The sequence below is a fragment of the Dipteris shenzhenensis genome, chromosome 22, assembly GCF_047967505.1.
Source record: "Dipteris shenzhenensis isolate YYH24624 ecotype China chromosome 22, Dip_SZ_1.0, whole genome shotgun sequence".
NCBI classification, from domain to species: domain Eukaryota; kingdom Viridiplantae; phylum Streptophyta; class Polypodiopsida; order Gleicheniales; family Dipteridaceae; genus Dipteris; species Dipteris shenzhenensis.
Window position 1 is genome coordinate 30,762,479 of NC_141617.1, and position 23,099 is coordinate 30,785,577.

A 23,099-nucleotide genomic window follows, 5' to 3' on the forward strand; every position below is an offset into this window, starting at 1 on the left:
GGTTGCAATCTCTAAGAGGGGTAAAGCGCTATGGAGGCCAGTGGGTAGCCAAGAGAAGTTCGTGCCAGTGGGTAGCCAAGAGAAGTCCGTGTGACCAAGGGCTACGAAGACCCTAGACTTTTGCCCTTTGAGGCATGTAACTAAAATCTAGATAGATTTTTTGACACTTGGCATGTTGCCAAAAGAAATGAGCTGAGAGCTCTTTGTAAAATGAATTCACGTCGGATTTCCTACAAGCAGCCCGTGAGCTGAATTTACTCTCCTCAGTTTTTTTTGAATGAATAAAATTCTTCGGGGGGTCCAGCCCGACGATTGTCCTGGGCCCTAGTGTGCTCTGTGAGAGAGAGCGAGTAAGAGAATGTGTTTTACCACATCAGTAATGATTCAAGCTCATTGTGAAAGAATACAGAAAGGTTTCAATTGGTATCAAAGCCAGCCCTCTCAGCCTTCTATGGCAGGAGCGATCAAGGCTGGCAAGAATTGTGAAAGAATTGCGTGGATTAATGGAGAGCTCTGACGGAATTGCGAGACTTTGAGTCAAAGGGAAACTCGCTCATGGACGTCTTAGTTAAAGGAAATTGATGTAGATCCGACGCCACTTGCAATACGATAGTTCGATTGCAGCGTTGGTATTTATGGGCCAGTCCATTTCATGAGATCACAGGTTTTATTTGGTGAAGCAACGCAAGCCTTTGGACATTCGATTCCATTCGACCAAGGCATCGCTAAACCTCTACAAGCCATCCAGTGGTGAACTTGAACGGCCAGACGGAGATGCTCGGGTGAACTCTTCATCATTGGGATCCCGTGATAAATTGCGCACATAATTGTTGTTTTTGAGGTCATTGCCTAGAGCGACGAATAGAAGTCTTAGGACATAGGCGTCGGTCGTGAGATAATGTGAGCATGATTTTTCCGTCGCGAGTTTGACAGAATCTGCTACGTTTTCACGTAGAGGGAGAAGTAATTCCATGCTCCTGAATGGCAATGGATGAGGGTCTCATGATTGCGAACAGTGAATGCCCTCCATCAATTGACGTTTTGTGCGCCCGCGACGTTGTGTGTGTGTTTTCTCAGACATAGTGACTAAGGCTTGTGCAGAGATGATGTGGTAGAGCATGCAGGTGACACGTAGACATGTGATGTGGCAGACTTGTGGTGAGTTCCACCTTACCCTAGACTTCATGGTTGTTAAGACACTCATGTCTTATGATAAGACACTTAAGACACGTGTCTTACCTTAAGACACCTTTAGACACTCTTGTTTTTTTTAAAAGTGGGTTGGGTGTAACAACAAACATCGAGTTTGACTTAACCGTGCTATCATTGATGGTGACTTCGAATCCAGCAGTGGCAGTGACCTCGCTGATTTGGATTAGGATGAATCTTGAGAGATTTGACTCTTCACAGTCAAAAGTTTCCTTTCAATTATATGTATCGAGATGCATATTTCATTCATGTCACATGTGATTGACAGACTGCTGCCACGATATTTATGTGTGTTGATTAATGATGTTGGCGCTGACTACAACTAGTCGTTTGGTTAGAGGTCCAGCTAGTTGGCTCAACCAGATCAGTCTGGTTAGTGTAACTAGAACTAGATTGTAACCAGCTAGCCATTCAGTTACCCCAGCCAGTTACTTGGAAATAATTTAAAAAAGAAAATAGAGGATAGTTGCAGAGACAGTTTTGGCCACCGATTTCCACCTATTTATCAGTTGATTTTTGTCAGAAAATCAACAAAAACATAGAAAATCAGAGATTCGGAGAAACATAGAGATTTGCATGCCTTTGAGAAGAGGAAAGAGAAGTCAGATGCATTCTGAGTGATACTTGCAGTATCAGAAAAAGGGCACACGGTTTAAGGTTACGCCTTCACTTTGACAGCCAGTTTGTGGAATGAATCTAGGCTGGGTTGTGAGTGCATTACATCTCTTGTTGAGGTATTTTCCATTCTGAAAGAGACATGCTGAGTGCATTAGTTGCATATACTCTGTGTGAGTTTGCAAATCTTAGGGCAAGTTGCAGAGAGTGGCTTCACAGCAATATGCGATACCCTCCCATGAGGAGAGTGCCAGGATTGATCAAGCTATGCGAGAGTAGAGTGTGCAGTCAAAGACTGAGGCGAGTTATAGACATTTACTGGCATAGCTCATGGAAGCCAGAACAGATCTATTGTTTCGCAGGCTCGTGAATCCTCATATAGAGGAAGAGCAGGAGAGAGTTTCTTTTGGGGCAACTGTCACCAAGATGTAAATACTCCAAAGAAAAAGATTTAAATGACCAATTATTTGATCATGATTAAATGTTCTCAATATATTTAATTGTGCTCAAAGAGAAATATTTATTGGTCAAAGAACCTAACTTCGGTTAGGAAGACTTGGTTTAATTAACCAAGATGTGCCAACTTGGGTTGGAGAGACTCAACATTAATTAAAGTGCTTTGATGAATAATCAAGCCTTTAATTATTTATCGAGAGGGGTTTATCTTGGTTAACCCAAGAATCTGTTTATATTTGTTATGTGTGCACATGTATTTAGTGGGGATGCCCACAGTGACTAGGATTAGTCCACAGTTTAATTTTCGCATGCAAAGCGCTAACAATTAATGGGTGCCATGGTTATGCGCTTTATTTAATTGTTATAGGTATAAGAAAGGTTCTAGACTTGGGCATTGCGGAGCCCCGCGAGCAATTAGGAGCTATTTCTGTGACCAAGTGCTAAGAAGACCCTAGAAGACCTTACCCATGGACATGGGATTAGAATTAGGCTAGAAATTAGACAAGTGGCAACTTGCCAAATGAATGAGCCTTGAGCTCTTTGTAAAACAATTCATGATTTGAATGTTGTAACAACAGCTCTACACTGAATTCTGTGACAGTTTTTCTCTCAAGTAATAAATTCCTTCGGGGGGGGTCCAGCCCGGCATGTTGTCCTGGGCCCTAGTGTGTTTGCAGTGAGAGAGAGAGAGAGAGAGAGAGAGAGAGAGAGAGCTGTTTTTTGCAGTAATGAGAAAGGTTGCAATTGGTATCAGAGCATTGGCTCGCTGTCTTCCATGGCAGTGACGATCTGAAGAAGAAAGTATGAACGTGTGATGCCTTTATGTAGAGGGAGAAGACTTGCTGGTAAGTGTTGGTACGGGTGAAAGTCCGTGTTTGAGAATGGCGAGAATGAAGCCCTGTGACCACGGATGGGTGATGCTCTCCACCGTATTGACGGAAGCTTTCTCGTGGTCTTGTATGCAAGTCTCACTGTGAGCAGATCATTGTTGTGGAGGAAGGCTCTTCGGAGATCATCACGCACCAGCATCTCGCGTAGCCCGTAGCCATTCGCTCGAGCGAACGTTCAGAGAAGGGGAAACAGTGACGTGGAAACTATGCGCTGAGGTAGTTTCATGGCAGTTTGACACGTGGCATCTCATGCAGGGCACACCTGGCTTGATGTGCAGGCTGATGTGGTAGTGACACGTATCAGCTGATGTGGCAAGTGGCAGGGTGTATGCTGACTTGGCAATCAGCCAATGTGTCAGTTGAGTTAGCAGACTTGTCGTTATTGTGACCTTGGTCAAGTAAATTGCAGTTAGTTAACCCTCGTTAGCTGGACTCTGGTTAGAGTTCCAGTTAGTGGGCCAACCAAACCAAACTGGTTGGTGTAAGCTTGGTCTACCCAATTGTATTTAGTTACTCTCAGTTACAGACTAACTGGCCTGCTCAACTAACCAGCCCAAAGAAAGTCAGTTTGGTTAGTGTAAGCAGGCGGTTACTCATCTAGTTACTGTCACCAAAAAAAAAAAGAGAGAGAGAAAAGTGCTGTCAGTTTTCTTTGTCTGTCAGAGACAGTCTATACTGTCAGAAAATCAGCAGAAACACAACAAAAATCAGAGATTTGGAGAAAAAGAATATGCAAGCCTTTGAGCAGTAAAAAAGGGGTAAACAGATGCATTTTGAATGTCATTTGCAGTAGCCAGAAAAGGGGCATACAGCGTTGAGGTCATGCCTTGAGTTGATAGTCTGTACTAGCACAAGTTGTGGGTTCAATACACCTCTTGTTGAGGTATTTTTCCCTTTGATAAGCAAAGGCTGAGTGCATCAGTTGCATACACAGTGTTCTTCCTGTGGCTGACACAGACAGGCTTATGGATTGGCAATTGCAACCCTCTGCTACATGCTCTCATCCTGTTCCTCTACCTGCTTTGACCTCCATCAAAGCCTACAAGCTTCTTCAGCCTGCCCATGGATTCAGCACTATGCTAATACTCTGTGGCATATCAGGAAGCCCCTCTCATGGTGGTGGAAGAATCTCCGAATATTATGGAGGTGTAAAATGCCTTTGAAACAAAGACTTTTTCTTTGGAGATGCATGACCGGCACATTGTCAGTGGGAATCACACTTGCCAAACGTCACATTGCACCATCCACATGTTTACGGTGTCAGGCTCCTTCAGAGACTGTCCCTCATTTGCTTTGGCACTGCCGGTCTTCTAGGAACCTCCTTGGGAGAATTTTAGATCATCTTCGGCTCCATTTCCCAAGTCACAGATTTGGGAAACATTTTTGGTTATTTGGCAGATTTATGAGGTCTTTGTCTCAATACTCACTCTCTCATGGGTGAGATATTGGGCTCTTTGGACAATCTGGAATGAGCATAATTTGGCATACTTGGGCCGGCAGATTCACAAGTCATATGAATCTTTCCGAGCCTCATTGCGGCAATCCTTATATGATGCCTGCCATGAGGGTGATCTACATGCTTCTTGCATAGAGCTTTCCTTTTTATGCTTCTGATCTTTGGGATACTCTCCATTTTGGAGACTTCCCATCTTGTAAATTTATGAGAATATAAATACAATGCACTGGATTTTACCAAAAAAAAAAAAGTGTGTGAGAGCTTGCAGATCTCATACAAGTTGTAGAAAGATGGCTCAATCACCTATCCAGTGGGATTTACAAAATAGGGATGCACATCCAAGACAAAGAATTATGTAGCAAACTCAGCAAGAGTTTGAGCAGATGGTACGCATTCGTATGCAGGAGATGGAAAAACTCAGAAGGGATCCAAGAGCTCAGCATTTGTTTCAAGCATAAACTATGCCTAGTGCAAGTGCAGCTTATGATGTGCCAATGCCAGAGGCACACTCTCGTGCACAACCCGAGAGAGAGGGATCTCATAGGGGATGGTCTCATAGCAGAAAGAGATCGAGGCATCATCACCGATCTCCAAGCCCTTCACCATCTACTTCAAGCTCAACTTCTGTATCTTCTTCTTTAGCAGATAAACCATCTAGGAAAAGAAGGAAACACAAGAGGTCTAGGAAGAGCAAGTGTTCCAGGACCAAGGAGTTCAAAGATGAAGGTAAATCTGTCAGGTTTATTACCTTTAATGGTCAATATGCTCATACAGAGAAGGCTATGCAGTTCATTAGACACTTTGATGTTGCATTTGCTTCTCTTTTTGCCGGTACAACAAACAAGAAAAAGCCAGCCACACCCGAGTCATAGAAAAAGGAGTTTCTCAAGGCTCAGAAGAGAGAATTTGAGTCTTAGAAGCCAAGGGGAAGCCAAGTACCAAAAGCCTTCAAGGGCAAGTCCCAATTTTCCCTTGAGCAGATAGCCATTTTTTACAAAGAGGGGAATTATTTCAGGTGTGGAAAGGAAGGGCATGTGGCTACCCAGTGCCCTGAGAAACCATTGGGTTGTAGGGAGTAGAGAAAGCCACCAGGACAGCAAAAGCCGATGGCAAGGGGAATTCCGGACATATTGGACGGAGTGACAAATCCAGAGGAAAGAGAGTTGCTACTATCTTGGGGCAAGATAAGAGACCAACAAGCGCTAATATTGTTTGATCCCGGGGCTATAGATAACTTTGTATAAGAGGATTTAGCCTTGAGGCTGGGGATAAAGACGGATGAGTTGGGTAGGGCTTTGGATGTTGGCTAGATGTTTTGAGGGAACCCTGTGCCAGCTACTTCCCTGATAGGGAAGCTCTGTCTTCATGTAAATAACTATGTTGATCAAGAAGACTTTTTCATCTCCTCACTAAAACATCATGATGTGGTTTTGGGTATGTCTTGGTTCCATCGCAAGGCAGTGAAGTTAACTCTTCTTAAGAGAGTGCTTGAATTTGTACATAGGGTAAAACACAGCGTGTGGTTGCTAGGAATAGAGGGGAGACTATCCCCATTGTATCAAATATTTCAGTTGGAAAAGCAATGAAGTCTGCAATTTCAGCGTATATGGTTTTTATAAAAGAAAGAGATGCTGAATTGCTTGCTGAAATGAGTGAAGCAAATAAGAATAAACTTCAGTTATTGTAAACTTTAAAGATTTTTTTCCTAATTCTTTGCCAAGGGAGCTACCCTTTGATAGACTTGGAAGATCATGGTAGAGAACTCATTCCTAGTAGTAAGCCACCTAATAGGCCCCCATACAGAGTTATTGCAACTTAACGAGAAGAAATTATGGCCCAGGTGCACGACTTGTTGAGGGGCTGATTCAGTCCAGTTCCTCTCCATTTTGCTCCCCTTCATTGCTTGTATAGAAGAAAGATGGTTCATTTCCTATGTACGTTACCTGTTGCACACTTAACAAAATGACCATCAAGAACAGGTTCCCAATTCCGTGCATCGATGATGTGCCGGACCAGTTAAATGTGGCTTCAGTTTTCAGCAGGATAGACTTAAAGAGTGGTTATCACAAAGTGAGGATACAACCACAGGATGTGCACAAGATAGCGTTTCGCATTACTTTTGGGATGTATGAGTATCTGGTGATGCCTTTTGGATTGACAAATGCCTCGGCTACTTTCAATAGAATGATGGATCATATCTTCCGACCTTATAGACAGTTCACAGGAACCTTCTTCGATGACATCATTGTTTTCTCTAAGTCCGAAGAAGAGCACAAGGAATATCTTGCTACGGTTTTCGAGAGCTCTATGCCAACAGCAAGAAGAGTGAATCCTTTCTGCAAGAGATCCATTATTTGGGGCATATAATATCCAAAGATGGGATACGGATGGATACGGCATAGGTCCAAGCCATTTAGGAATGGCTAGAGCTGAAGACTGTGCATGAAGTCCATAGTTTCCTAGGCGTGTGTTCTTATGCAGAAGATTTATCAGGCATTTCGCGGACATAGCCGCTCCACTTCACGACCTGACTAAAAAAAAAAGCAGCTCTCAGATAGGTTATTCCACAAAAGAAAGCATTCATTACACTCAAGGAGAAGCTGACCACATAACCAAATTTAATAGTTCCGGATTTATGTAAGCCATTTGATGTGGATTGTGATGGCTGTGGGGAGTGTGTTGGGGCTGCATTGCATTAGAATGGTCATGTAGTTTCCTACGAGAGTGGGAGACTTCGGGATGCAGAGAAATATCTGGGAATCTATGAGAAAGAGTTCGTGGCTGTAATTCATGCCCTCCATACATGGAAGCATTATCATTTGGGTGCAGACTTTACATTTAAGACAGATCACCAAAGTCTGAGATATTTCTTGACTCATACAAAGCTCTCTGAGAAGCACATGAAATGGGCAAACACGCTGTCAATGTATCATTTTCAGATTTTCCATACTCCAGGAGCTCAGAACAGAGTGGCAGATGCCTTGTCTCGAGGACCCAAGGTGAACAATGTAACTATTGCTTAACATAGGGATCTGGACAACATGAGGGAGAAATATGCTAATGATGCAGATTTTGGTGAGATTTTGCAGCAAGTGCAAGAAGGGCAGTCTACCAGTCACTATTCCCTGAAAGATGGGTATTTAATGAAAGATGACTGCCTATGCATCACCCAAGAGATGAGGAAAAAGATTTTGGAGAAATGCCATGCACCTCCCTATGCTGGGCTTAGAGGAATTACGGCAACAATTCAAGCATTAGAGAGGCACTTCTCTTTGGCTAGCGATGCGAAAAGACATACATTAGTTTGTTACAGAATGCCTTATCTATCAGAAGGTTAAATATGATAGACGAAAGGCACCTAGCCTACTTTTGCCTCTTCCTGTGCCTCAGGTACCATGGGAAAGTATCACAATGGACTTTTTTTTTGATTTGCCAAGATCAAAGTCAGGGAATGATGGGATTCGACCTATCATTGATAGATTCAGCAAGCAAGGTCATTTCATTTTTGTACACAAAACTATAAAGGCAGATCATACGGCTAAGCTTTTCATGGCACAGATCTTTAAGCACCATGGTATGCCCAAGTCCATTGTCAGTGACTGAGATCCCAAGTAAAAAGTTACAAGATCAAATTGGAGGAGGATCAAACACAAAATCCTCCAATTTCAGATTGTTACTTTATAAAAATTGATGTAGTGAAGAAACTACACCATCAATAAAAACCAGCTGTTTTTGGCCCTTGTGATTCTTCTTAATATAAGCTAGAAGCTGGAATTTTTGAATCATAGGGTCAAAAACCTGCTGCAACATACGATGAAAAGAGACTCCAGAGAAAAAGAAACATCTGCATTGTGAACAGAAAGAGACTCTGGCAGAGTCTTCACAGACATAGGAACTAGATCAATATCTGTACTCTCTGAAGGAGGAGCATCTGACGAAAGAGCTGCATCAGATAAATCACGACTCATCATGTCGGCTTTAGTCGGGATAGCAACTTGAGAGAGAGCATGCGGATCATCCTGTAAAATCCCCTCTGCAAGGGGCACATCCATATCCTGAGGAGAAGGAGACTGATGGTGCTAAACATGGGTGCGATCGTGAGCTTCTTTAGCAAGAGAAAGATTGACCTCTGATTTATCTACCTTCCTCCAGTAGTGCTTCGGAGCAGTAGAAGAAGGCTTCTCCAATGAAGCCATAGCAAAAATCGAAGGAGAAGGGAGAGTAACCTTGACAGCTGAAGAACGAGCAGGAGGAGAGGGCCTGGATGCAGAAGGGCAATCACATGCAAAATGACCAACCTGTCGGCACCGATAACATACAGTGAGAAAAGATGCAAAATGCAGCCTGATGCGCATCGGATGGGCAAATCCCAAATCAAGATGCAGAGTAGATGGCATGGGCTGCATCATATCCTACAAAACGCAAAGGCGAACATCACAGGAAGCTTGCAAGAACTCCTGTCGCAGAACATGAAGAGGCCTCCCCAAAAGCTCTACAAGAGTAGGAAGATGCTGAAGAAGAGGCAAAGGTAGCGCTTTGAGAGTAATCCAGACTGGATAGTGTGTCAGAAGGGTAGCAGAAGGATCGAAAAGTGGATCCCAGGGCATCACATAAGCAAAGAAACCAGCCCCAGGAACACCAGCATGATTGACAAGCCACTCCACCACATTAGTCGAAGAACAGTGGGCATAATAAAACCCTTTGCACACGAAGACAAAGGAGGAAATACAATCCGGACCCACTGCAGCTTTAACCCAACGATGAAGATGAGCAACAGAAAGAACTGTGCCTATAAAGTAGAGACAGACTCCAAACTGCTGAGCCTATCGAAGACCTGAAACCAGAAGGGCGGAATCCAATGAACAAACAAACGGAGAACCCAATAAAGGAGCATCTGTGACAGAGGCTGAACATAACTGGCGCAGAAGATCTAGCTGTAGGGAAGAAGAAGGGCCATCTGCGAGATCAAGCTTTGTCGATTTGAAAGAGGATGAAGAAGGCAGAGCACCGCGCTTCCATCGAAAGAAAAATCAGGAAGGAGGAAGAGGCGAAGCGGAAAACACAGAAGAGATTTCGGGAGGAGCAGCAGCAAGAAAAGATGGAGAGGAAGGTGATGGGTGCAAGGACCGTACAGATCGCACAGGATCAGCGGGGGAGAATTGAACGGAGAAGGGATTGCAGGCTGAATCAAGAGGTGGGGAATGTACGGACGCCTGTACTTCTTGTACGGACGCCCGTACTGACTGTATAGATGGCCGTACAAATAGTACAGATTGTAGAACTGGCGAGGGGACAGATACAGAGGCGGCAAAAGTATATACGGACAGACCTGCGGGTTGCAAAACTGGCGATGGGACATGTATGAAAGAGGACGAAGGCTGTACGGATGGGGAAGAGGGTCGTACATGTTATATGGACGTCGAAAAATGCACAGAGGGGGGTTGGCAGGGTACGGATGAGGGCAAGGAAGGCCTTGGGGTGGATGGATAGGGTACAGAGGAGGGCTAAGGGACGGGCAGGGAGGGAGAAGCAGACGAGCTCTCCATAGCTCCTCCCCTCTCTCTCACCCCACACACACACAAAGAGAGAGAGAGAGAGAGAGAGAGAGAGAGAGAGAGAGAGAGAGAGAGAGAGAGAGAGAGGTAGAAGTAGAAGTTTATTATCGTCCTCGAGGGGCCCAAAAATGACCCATGGGACCTAATCCTTAGTACAAAAATCTCCTCCGCTGTGGAGGGATCAAGAATTTTCAAGTTCTTGACGGTACAAAAAAAGACAAGTGACAAAAGATCCCAACGCTGCCGAAGAGGCAGTGGAGAGAACTGACGAGATCTGAGTGGTGTCTACCAGTATCTGCTGATAGTTGTCTTTGATGTGTGCATATCGGGGGCAGTGTAGGTGTAGGCCATCTCCTGGTGGTCCTAGTGATGCACTGACGAGATCTGAGTGGTGTCTACCAGTATCTACTGATAGTCGTCTCTAATGTGTGCATATCGGGGGCAGTGTAGGTGTAGGCCATCTGCTGGTGGTCCTAGTGATGCCCTATAGGCCATGGTATGTGCCTTGTAGGCATAGATATAGACACTTATAGTTTTAGTGCCTTTTAGGCCACTTAGGACACTTAGTCCTATGTGACACCTAGGACACTTATTCCTAGGGTCTAGGTACATAGTACCTTGTACCTTTCCTTTTCTATTACAACTCAGTTGACGTGACGGCTGTATCTATCGACTCTTTTCCTTATCGATCCTACAGTGGTATCAGAGCTGCGTTCTGACTCGTTCCTTGCTCCTTGACTCGCACCAGCAGCTCCCTTCAGCCTACCTGCTGCTCCATCCGTATAGTCCGTACGACTGTATGAACCCACGTACAAACAAGCCTGCACTCAGGAAAACCCGCCGTACAGAACAACCAATACCTGAGTCACTGTCCAGCTCCGTACCTGCGCCAGAGTACAAACCGTACTCTGCCTGCACACAAGACGACCGTACTGTGCGAGCTCTATACTACGCTCCGTACTGTGCCGTACATCTCTCCGTACATGCGTATGAAACGTCTAGTACCTATTCCATATTGCATTCAGTACTTGCACCGCCGTACATCGTACTGCGTGGTACCCTTTCCGTACAACCGTACAATGTGCTCTGTACATACCTAGTACCTACACCCGTACATTGGATTTCGTACTTTTTCGTACAACGTACTTGCATCCGTATAGCCACGTACTTGCTTCCGTACATTGCACTCAGTACCTACGCCGTACGTTGTACCTGCACCGTACTTGTTCTGGGATCCCCATACAGGTTTGGCACGTGTGAAAGCTATATACTGGACTTTCTTAAAATTCGGGGCTTTTCGATTTTGCAAGACATTTCGGGTTTTTTGGTATATTATAGTTAGATTTGCAAGATATTAAGACAATAAATTGGGGCTGTTGTGTTGGGAGCTCAATTTCAACTGGTATTTGGGACAGTAAATTCTACTTTTGCAGTTCAAAGCCTTGAGGCTATACATTGGGTTAGATTTTCATACATTGCAATGGTCACATTTGCAAAAAAAATATCAGCAAAATTTGGGGCTTTTCTCCAATTGCCCTCTTTTTGGCCCATTTGCCCTCATTAAACTTTTGCCAGATTTGGTGTTTTTGCAGTGAACATTGCTTGCCACAGTCACATTTGGGTCAGATCTGCATTTGCCCTTTGATTTGGGTTGGAAATTTGCAGATATTTGCTGTCATTTTAGGACAGCCAGCTCTTTGCAGTGATAGCCTTGAAGCTTTTGAGTTTTCAGGTCTCTTTTAGGGTATCACATTTGCTATGGCTGGGAACAATCAAGATCTATTTGGCATTCTTCGTGAAGATGATAAGTTGGATGGCACCAACTATCCGATGTGGTCTTATCTCATGAAACATATTCTTGTTGCAAAGCATTTGTGGAATATTGTTTCTGGGGTTGATCTGAGGCTAGCCAATGCTACAGTTGTTGCCTCTACTGCTGGTCCCTCTGTAGGGAGTACTCCTTCTAATGCCTTATCTTCTAGCACTCCTGCTACTGCTCCCCCAACTCAGGAACAGTGAAGATGGGATGCAAGAGATGCAAATGCACATTCATGTATTGCTTTATCATGCAAGAGAATCATTATTCCACACATCCGGTCTTGCAGGACAGCAAAGGATGCTTCGGACAAATTGGCTTCTCTCTATCAGATTCGCAATGAAGCACGTGTTGCATATTTAAGAAGGCAATTACAAGAAGTCAGTATGACTGAAGGTGATTCTATGGATGCATATCTGACAAAGGTCAAGGACCTCATGGAACAACTTGCCAACATTGATGAGGTGGTGCCAAATTCACACCTTGTCAGTACCACACTGAATGGACTGCCAGATACATATCAAGGGTTTGCTACAACCCTTCGATTAGTGGCCATCGGTAATTCAGACCACTATTCTTTTGATCAGCTAGTTACTTTGCTTTTGCAACAAGAGCAAAGTTGTGCTAATAGACAAGCCATTATTCTTGATCATGCATTTGCTTCACAGCAGACAGGAAGAGGCAAGGCTTCCAAGCCTATGGGTAAGCCAAAATCTGCGCATAGTAGCTGCAATTCCTCCCATGCATCTAAAAATACAGTAGATAAGTCAAAGAAGAAAAGATGCAACTATTGTCGCAAGCCTGAACATGACATTTCAGAATGCAGGAAGCGCATTGCTTCGGAGAAAAAGAAAGCAGGATTGACAGTTAATGCCTCACATGCTATTGAATCCCATGAGCCAGCAGATGCTTCACATGCACATGCTCTTAAGGATGATTAGGCATGGGCTGTCCATTGCTCATTTGATCCCTCCAAAGCTGATGCATTCTTTACTCCTAATGATGCTTAGTCCTGGTACTTTGATAGTGATGCTTCCAAGCATGTCACATCTTGTAGACAATTGTTTCATTCTTTAGCTGATGCACCTCAAGGGGGGACTGTCACATGTGCTAATAATGCTTCATATGCTGTAAAAGGAATTGGAGATGTGCAGCTCACATCCATTTCAAGCCATCCTATCACTCTGACAAATGTTCTTTCTGTGCCTGGAATTGAAGTCAACTTGATTTAAATTTCAGCAATTGCCACTTCAGGTTTCAGAGTTATTTTTGATGGCTACAGATGCTTAGTTTATGATCTTCGTGATGACAATGCCATAGTTCTCATTGGCACTTTGCAAAAGGGGCTTTATCACCTTGATCATCACTCAGCTGCACTTTCTATTGAAGCATTCGCTATTTTAGATTCACAGCTTGTTGAAACTCATCTTTGGCAGGAGAGAATGGGTCATCTTATTTATAGAGCTTTTGCAAAGCTAAATTCACAGCAGATGGCAAATGATGTACCTCAAAGTCACACAGTTTCCGAACATTTGTGTGAGGGTTGTCTTTTGGGTAAGATGCATCGGTTTCCTTTTCAAAAGAATTGTCCAAAACTCTCACAAAGGAAATTGCAGCTATTGCATAGTGATGTCTGTGGCCCAATGAGCACAAATGCCATTGGGGGGTAAAAATATTTTATGACTCTCATTGATGACTTCACAAGATATTGCTGGGGATATCCTTTAAAAGTCAAATCTGAAGTTTTCTTATGCTTTCAGAGGTGGCTGAATATGGTTGAGAATGAATCAGGATGCAAGCTTGTCACCCTCAACACAGATAGGGGGGGAGAGTATATGTCAAAGGAGTTTGATGCATTTTTGTCTTCACGGGGCATTGTTCCATCATGGACTACTCCTTACACTCCTCAGCATAATCCTATTCCTGAAAGGAAGAACATGTTTACTATGGAGATGGCCAATGCATGCTTAAGGCCAAGTCTTTGCCCAATAAATTTTGGCTTGATGCAGTGATGTGTGCCAACTATGTGCTGAATAGATCACCTATAAGGGCATTGAAGACTGTTAGACCTTATGAAGCATGGAAAGGCAAGAAGCCTTCACTTTCACACATGAGAGTTTTTGGGTCTCTTGCATATGTTCATGTACCATCTCAGCTGAGACATAAGCTTGATGACAAGGCAATCAAATGCATATTTATTGGTTACAGCCAGGAGAGCAGAGGGTATTGGTTATAGCAACCAGATATTGGGAAGATTATTGTCAGTAGAGATGTAATCTTTGCTGAACATTCGGCTTCTCCTCTTGTGGACTGCAAAGCTAAGCCAGAAGTTGACATGTTTGATGCCTTTGACTCTTGGTTACCTCTACCTTCCTCAGAAGAGGACTTTGACCAGCAACATGAGCCTCCTGCAGGCCGTGCAACAAGCTATGATCAGCCACTACCCCATGCCGAGTTGCAGGTTTCTCTTCTAGTGCAAAATGATCCCACTATTCATGATGTAGTGATTGAAGAAAGAGCTGTCAATAGACAGCAAAGGCAAGTTCCAAGATGGCTTCTCGATACATTTAAGGACAGCAAACAAGATCAGCCTTTTGCTGCCCGGACAAGATCAGGGAATAGACAGATGCATGGTCACTTTCTTGAGTTTGCACTCCTTGCTACAGCTTTGCAATGAAGAGCCTCTATGCCATAAAAATGCTTTTGACAGCAAAGATTGGATGGATGCAATGAGAGCTGAGTTACAATCCATTGCCAAAAATGACACATGGGAATTAGTAGATCTCCCTCCCGGCAAGCATGCCATTGGTACCCGGTGGGTCTACAAATTAAAAAGAAATACTGATGGTAGTATAGATCGCCACAAAGCTCGTCTTGTTGCAAAAGGGTATGCCCAACAACAAGGCATTGACTTTGAGGAGACATTTGCTCCCACATTGACTTTGAGGAGACTTAGAAAAGCCCTTTATGGTTTGAACCAGGGCATGGTATGCCAAAATTCATGCATACTTACTATCCCTTGGTTTTGAGAATAGCCCAACAGAACCCACTCTTTATGTCCGTGTGAGTGGATCTGATTTTCCAGGGCATGGTATGCCAAAATTCATGCACACTTACTATCCCTTGATTTTTAGAATAGCCCCACAGAACCCACTCTTTATGAATGTCACACATGGGACAGCTCCACTATTATTTGGGCATTCAGTTTGCTCATGTTGAGGGGGGTATCATGGTGTCACAGTCCAAGTATGTTGGACAACTCCTTGATCGTTTTCAGTTTGACGATTGCAAGCCAATCTCTACTCTAGTGGACCTTGGCTTCAAATTCTCAGCTCATGATGGGAGCCCACCATGTGATATCACTCTTTATCAGCAGGCTGTTGGATGCCTTATTTATTTATGTCACACCAGACCTGACTTACAGTATGCAGTATCTCAGCTCAGTAGATTCATGCGCATGCCGAGTTCACAGCATTGGCAGGCAGTGAAGAGAGTCTTCAGATATCTCAGAGGCACTCAGGGTATAGCCCTCTTCTATGGTGATCAGGGTTCACTTACCATGCATGCTTACACGAATAGTGACTGAGCAGGATGTTCTGACACCAGAGTGTCACATACCGGTAATTTTTTTTTGCTTGGCAATTCATGTATCTCTTGGCTTGGCAAGAAGCAACCAACAGTTGCCACATCTAGCTGTGAGGCTGAGTATAGGGCAGCTTTCACCACTACAGTAGAGTGTGTTTGGCTTCGGCAGTTACTTACAGATCTTGGTATTCGCCAGACATCCTCCACTATGGTCTACAGTGACAGCCAAAGTGCTTTGGCCATTGCGCATAACCCAGTGTTTCATGCGCGTACCAAGCATATTGAAGTTCATTATCATTATGTTCGGGAGCGGTTGTTAGCAGGAGACATAGAGTTGTCCTATCTTTCCACAGAGGACAACATAGCAGATATGTTTAAAAAGGCACTTCCTCGTCCCAAGTTCAAAGTCTTCCGACAGGCTTTACACTTGGTTTCCTTTGTTACATTCATAGGTGGCTATATCCCTTGTACATTCATAGGTGGCTATATCCTTTTGGATGAACATGTGCCACCATGACCAGAAAATATCAGGTATTTTGAGACGTTTCTGAAGGGTCACATAGACAAAAGAGAGCACGTACAAGGTACAAGGGTCGATGAGAAACGCCGTCACGTCAAAACTAGGATAATAGAAAAGAAAGAGTACAAAGTACTTGTACCTAGACCTAGGACTAAGTATCCAAGGTGTCACATAGGACTAAGTGTCCTATGTGGCCTAAAAGGCACTAACATTACAAGTGCCTATATTTATGCCTACAAGGCACATAGCATGGCCTATAGGACATCACTAGAACTACGAGGAAATGGCCTACAAACCCCGCTCCATGGGATGGGCTGAAGTACTCTGGAAACCTCTCAGAATACCTGGTATTTTCTGGTCATGGTGGCACATGTTCATCCAAAAGGATATAGCCACCTATGAATGTATAAGGGATGTCAGATCATGTAACAAAGGGAACCAAGTGTAAAGCCTATCGAAAGACTTCGAACTTGGGACGAGGAAGTGCCTTTGTAAACATATTTGCTATGTTGTCTTCTGTGGGAAGATAGGACAACTCTATGTTTCCTGCTAACAACCGCTCCCGAACATAATGATAATGAACTTCAATATGCTTGGTACGCGCATGAAACACCGGGTTACGTGCAATGGCCAAAGCACTCTGGCTGTCAGTGTAGACAATAGTGGAGGATGTCTGGCGAATACCAAGATCTATAAGTAACTGTCGAAGCCAAACACACTCTACTGTAGTGGTGAAAGCTGCCCTGTACTCAGCCTCACAGCTAGATGTGGCAACTGTTGGTTGCTTCTTGCTGAGCCAAGAGATACATGAATTGCCAAGCAAAAAACAATTGCAAGTATGTGACACTCTGGTGTCGGAACATCCTACCCAGTCACTATCCGTGTAAGCATGCATGGTAAGTGAACCCTGATCACCATAGAAGAGGGCTAAATCTTGAGTGCCTCTGAGATATCTGAAGACTCTCTTCACTGCCTGCCAATGCTGTGAACTGGGCATGTGCATGAATCTGCTGAGCTGAGATACTGCATACTATAAGTTAGGTCTGGTGTGACATAAATAAATAAGGCATCCAACAGCCTGCTGATAAAGAGTGATATCACATGGTGGGCTCCCATCATGAGCTGAGAATTTGAAGCCAAGGTCCACTGGAGTAGAGATTGGCTTGCAATCGTCAAACTGAAAACGATCAAGGAGCTGTCCAATATACTTGGATTGAGACATCATGATACCCCCCTCAACATGAGCAAACTGAATGCCCAAATAATAATGGAGCTGTCTCATGTCTAACATGTCAAAAATCTGCTGCAAATCAGCCTTGAAAGCTGCAATTTGCTGAGTATCTGGGCCCGTGATGAGCATATCATCCACGTATAAAATCAGCACTAAAAAATCAGATCCACTCCCACGGACATAAAGAGTGGGTTCTGTGGGACTATTTTGAAAACCAAGGGATAGTAAGTGTGCATGAATTTTGGCATACCATGCCCTGGGTGCCTGCTTCAAACCATAAAGGGCTTTTCTAAGCCGGCATACCTTATTTTCAGAATTAACAACCTCAAAGCCAGGAGGTTGTGTCACATATACTTCTTCCTGGAGATCCCCATGAAGGAAAGCAGTCTTGATGTCAAGTTAGTGCACTTGCCAATGATGATGGCCTGCAATGGCAATGATACATCTAATGGTAGTAATCGTGGATGTGGGAGCAAATGTCTCCTCAAAGACAATGCCTTGTTGTTGGGCATACCCTTTTGCAACAAGACGGGCTTTGTATCGATCTATGCTGTCATCAGATTTCCTTTTTACTTTGTAGACCCACCGGGTTCCAATGGCATGCTTGCCGGGAGGGAGATCTACTAATTCCCATGTGTCATTTTTAGCAATGGAATGTAACTCAGCTCTCATTGCATCCATCCACTCTTTGCTGTCAAAAGCAAGGAGTGCAAACTCAAGAAAGTGACCATGCTGTCTATTTCCTGACCTTGTCCGGGCAGCAAAAGGATGATCTTGTTTGCTATCCCTCAATGTATCAAGAAGCCATCTGGGAACCTGCCTTTGTTGTCTATTGACAGCTCTTTCTTCAATGACTCCATCATGAATAGTGGAATCATTTTGTGCTCGAAGAGAAACCTGCAAATCAGCATGAGATAGTGGGTGATTATTGCTTGGTGGAGGGCCTGCAGGAGGCTCATGTTGCTGGTCAAAGTCGTCTTTTGAGGATGGCAGACGTAACAAAGATTCAAAGGCATCAAACATGTCAACATCTGGCTTAGCTTTGCAGTCCACAAGAGGAGAAGCTGAATGTTCAGCAAAGATTACATCTCTACTGACAATAATATTCGCAGTATTTGGTTGGTATGACCGATACCCTTTGCTCTCATGGCTGTAACCAATAAATATGCAATTGATTGCCTTGTCATCAAGCTTATGTCTCAGCTGAGATGGTACATGAACATATGCAAGAGACCCAAAAACTCTCATGTGTGAAAGTGAAGGCTTCGTGCCTTTCCATGCTTAATAAGGTGTAACAGTCTGCAATGCCCGTGTAGGTGATCTATTCAGCACATAGTTGGCACACATCACTACATCAAGCCAAAATTTATTGGGCAAAGACTTGGCCTTAAGCATGCATCTGGCCATCTCCATTGTGGACCTGTTTTTCCTTTCAGAAACAGGATTCTACTGAGGAGTGTAACGAGTAGTACATGAGTGAATAATGCCCCGTGAAGACAAAAATGCATCAAACTCCTTTGACATATACTCTCCCCCCCTATCTGTGTTGAGGGTGACAAGCTTGCATCCTGATTCATTCTCAACCATATTCAGCCATCTCTGAAAGCATAAGAAAACTTCAGATTTGGCTTTTAAAGGATATATCCAGCAATATCTTGTGAAATCATCAATGAGAGTCATGAAATACTTGTACCCCCCAATGGCATTTGTCCTCATTGGACCACATACATCACTGTGCACTAGCTGCAATTTCCTTTGTGAGAGTTTTGGACAATTCTTTTAAAAAGGAAATCGATGCATCTTACCCAAAAGACAACCCTCACACACATGTTGGGAAACTGTGTGAGTTTGAGGTACATCATTTGCCATCTACTGTGAATGTAGCTTTGCAAGAGCTCTATAATTGAGATGGCCCATTCTCTCATGCCAAAGATGAGTTTCAGCAAGCTGTGAATGTGAAATAGACAATTCTTCAATAGAAAGTGCAGCTGAGTGATGATCAAGGTGATAAAGCCCTTTTTGCAAGGTGCCAGTGAGAGTTATGGCATTGTCATCACGAAGATCATAAACTAGGCATCTGTAGCCATCAAAAATAACTCTGAAACCTGAAGTGGCAATTGCTGAAATTTAAATCAAGTTGACTTCAATTCCAGGCACAGAAAGAACATTTGTCAGAGTGACAGGATGGCTTGAAATGGATGTGAGCTGCACATCTCCAATTCCTTTTACAGCATATGAAGCATTATTAGCACATGTGACAGTCCCCCCTCGAGGTGCATCAGCTAAAGAATGAAACAATTGTCTACAAGATGTGACATGCTTGGAAGCACCACTATCAAAGTACTAGGACTGAGCATCATTAGCAGTAAAGAATGCATCAGCTTTGGAGGGATCAAATGAGCAATGGACAGCCCATGCCTAATCATCCTTAAGAGCATGTGCATGTGAAGCATCTGCTGGCTCATGGGATTCAATAGCATGTGAGGCATTAACTGTCAATCCTGCTTTCTTTTTCTCCGAAGCAATGCGCTTCCTGCATTCTGAAATGCCATGTTCAGGCTTGCGACAATAGTTGCATCTTTTCTTCTTTGACTTATCTGCTGTATTTTTAGATGCATGGGAGGAATTGCAGTTGCTATGCGCAGATTTTGGCTTACCCATAGGCTTGGAAGCCTTGCCTCTTCTTGTCTGCTGTGAAGCAAATGCATGATCAGGAATAATGGCTTGTCTATTAGCTCTACTTTGCTCTTCCTACAAAAGCAAAGTAACTAGCTGATCAAAAGAATAGTGGTTTGGATTACCCATGGCCACTAATCGAAGGATTGTAGGAAACCCTTGATATGTATTTGGCAGTCCATTTAATGTGTTACTGACAAGCTGTGAATTTGGCACCACCTCATCAATGGTGGCAAGTTGTTCCATGAGGTCCTTGACCTTTGTCAGGTATGCATGCATAGAGTCACCTTCATTCATACTGACTTCCTGTAATTGCCTTCTCAAATATGCAACACGTGCTTCATTGCGAATCTGATCGAGAGAAGCCAATTTATCCCAAGCATCCTTTGCTGTCTTGCAAGACCGGATGTGTGGAATAATGATTCTCTTGCATGATAAAGCAATACATGAATGTGCATTTGCATCTCTTGCATCCCATCTTCACTGTTCCTGAGTTGGGGGAGCAGTAGCAGGAGTGCTAGAAGATGAGGCATTAGGAGGAGTACCCCCTGCAGAGGGACCAGCAATAGAGACAACCACTATAGCATTGGCTGGCCTCAGATCAACCCCAGAAACAATATTCCACAAATGCTTTGCAACAAGAATATGTTTCATGAGATAAGACCACATCGGATAGTTGGTGCCATCCAACTTATCATCTTCACGAAGAACGCCAAATAGATCTTGATTGTTTCCAACCATAGCAAATGTGATACCTTGAAAGAGACCTGAAAACCCAAAAGCCTCAAGGCTATCACTGCAAAAGCTGGCTGTCGAAAATGACAGCAGATATCTGCAAATTGCCAACCCAAATCAAAGGGCAAATGCAGGTCTGACCCAAATGTGACTGTGGCAAGCAATGTTCACTGCAAAAACAGCAAATCTGGCAAAAGCCCGGAATTTGATGAGGGCAAATAGGCCAAAAAGAGGGCAAATGCAGAAAAGCCGCAAATTTTGCTGAAATTTTTGCAAATGTGACCCAATGTATGATAATCTTACCCAATGTATAGCCTCAAGGCTTGAAACTGCAAAAATATGAGTTACTGTCCCAAACACCAGTTGAAATTGAGCTCGCAACACAAAAACCCCAAATTTTGTTTACCTTAGTGATGATGTGGCACAATGTGACAGTTTTGAACCTGAAATTAACTGAAAACTTCAATTTTTGGAAGGATTTAAGTTGTTAACCTTGTCTAAAGTATTGTATTGACAGGTTGAAGGTCCAAATGTCAAAACCCCTAAAATTTTCTGTTGGAAATTAGGGTTTGACAGTAAAAACTGTCAAAAAACAGTAAAATACTGCAAATGTTGCTTGTGAATCAGCTTTTGGTCCTTTGAGATTAGGACTGAGACTCAAAAGGCCTCTGTAGGTAGAGTATAACAAACCATGAAGCTGCTGCAGCAGGTTGAGGTGCAAAAGACAGCTGGAGCGTAGCTGGAACAGCCCTTAGACACCTCGAACTTAGTGCGTGGCTGGTAGTATCTCCTTTGGAGGGCTTTGAACAGGTCGCGATAGCAGAACGTCTTTAGCAGATGACTGTGGAGAGGTCACGGGAGCTAGGTGCCTAGATTTGGGTCTGGTTAAAGTCGCGGGAGATAGGCGTCTAGAACAACAGTACAAAGGTGACGACAGATGGTCACGGGTACTGTGGAGGACCTCAAAAATGCTGCAGCTGAAGCCTACAAGCAGTCGCCTCAGTCTAGGAACAGCAATGAGGTGCTTTGTGTTGACGAAAAAACACTGGAAGCCTTGGACAGCAGCTGGAGGAAACGTATGGGATCTGTACGTATCTATACGGACGTCTGTACAGTTGTACGGACAGTACAGAAAAGAGGCGCACGAAGCAGATCTGGGCTTTGATACCACTGAAGGGTCACGTAGACAAAAGAGAGCACGTACAAGGTACAAGGGTCGATGAGAAACGCCGTGACGTCAAAACTAGGATAATAGAAAAGAAAGAGTACAAAGTACTTGTACCTAGACCTAGGACTAAGTGTCCTAGGTGTCACATAACATAGGACTAAGTGTCCTATGTGGCCTAAAAGGCACTACACTACAATTGCCTATATTTATGCCTACGAGGCACATACCATGGCCTATAGGGCATCACTAGAACCACCAGGAGATGGCCTACAGTTTCCAGGATACTTCAGCCCATCCCATGGAGGGGGGGTTGTAGGCCATCTTCTGGTGGTCCTAGTGATGCCCTATAGGCCATGGTATGTGCCTTGTAGGCATAGATACAGGCACTTATAGTTTTAGTGCCTTTTAGGCTACTTAGGACACTTAGTCCTATGTGACACCTAGGACACTTAGTCCTAGGGTCTATGTACATAGTACTTTGACCTTTCCTTTTTCTATTACAACTCAGTTGACGTGACGGTTGTATCTATCGACTCTTTTGCTTATCGATCCTACAGTAGGGCTTTATGTGCCTCTGTCTCTACTGTCTGCGAATCATAGAATCTGCAAACTTTGACATGTCGCGGCAGATTTAGCCAAGCAGCTTTTAGGCTACTTAGGACACTTAGTCCTATGTGACACCTAGGACACTTAGTCCTAGGGTCTAGGTACATAGTACTTTGTACCTTTCCTTTTTTATTACAACTCAGTTGACGTGACGGTTGTATCTATCGACTCTTTTGCTTATCGATCCTACAGTAGGGCTTTATGTGCCTCTATCTCTACTGTCTGCGAATCATAGAATCTGCAAACTCTGACATGTCGCGGCAGATTTAGCCAAGCTCTTGTCTCTATTGCCAAGGTATGTGACCGTGTGCGGAATTTGGCAATATTCTTGCGATAGAGAAGAGAGAGGTATGGGAGTACTGATGTATGGCTGAGCAGGGGCATTTGGTGTCATGAAAGACAATTAGATCTCAAGGAACAGGATTGGGTGCTTTTGAAGTTCGAGAAAGGTAGGCTCCGCAAGCTAAAGAGAAGCAAATAGTGTATGCAAAGTTATCTCCCAGATAATATGGCCCTTTTCGGGTTACATAAGAGATTATTGAGGTTGCATACAAGTTGGCATTGCAATAGCATTGGAGGAT

The 23,099-nt window shown here is 43.8% G+C and overlaps 1 protein-coding gene across 3 annotated transcripts in view; it reads left to right on the forward strand.

Annotated features, from left to right (window-relative positions):
• The window catches only part of NOF1 (U3 small nucleolar RNA-associated protein), a 103,193-nt gene that overhangs the window by 43,550 nt on the left and 36,544 nt on the right, over positions 1-23,099 (forward strand). The gene's annotated exons all lie outside the window — the stretch shown is intronic.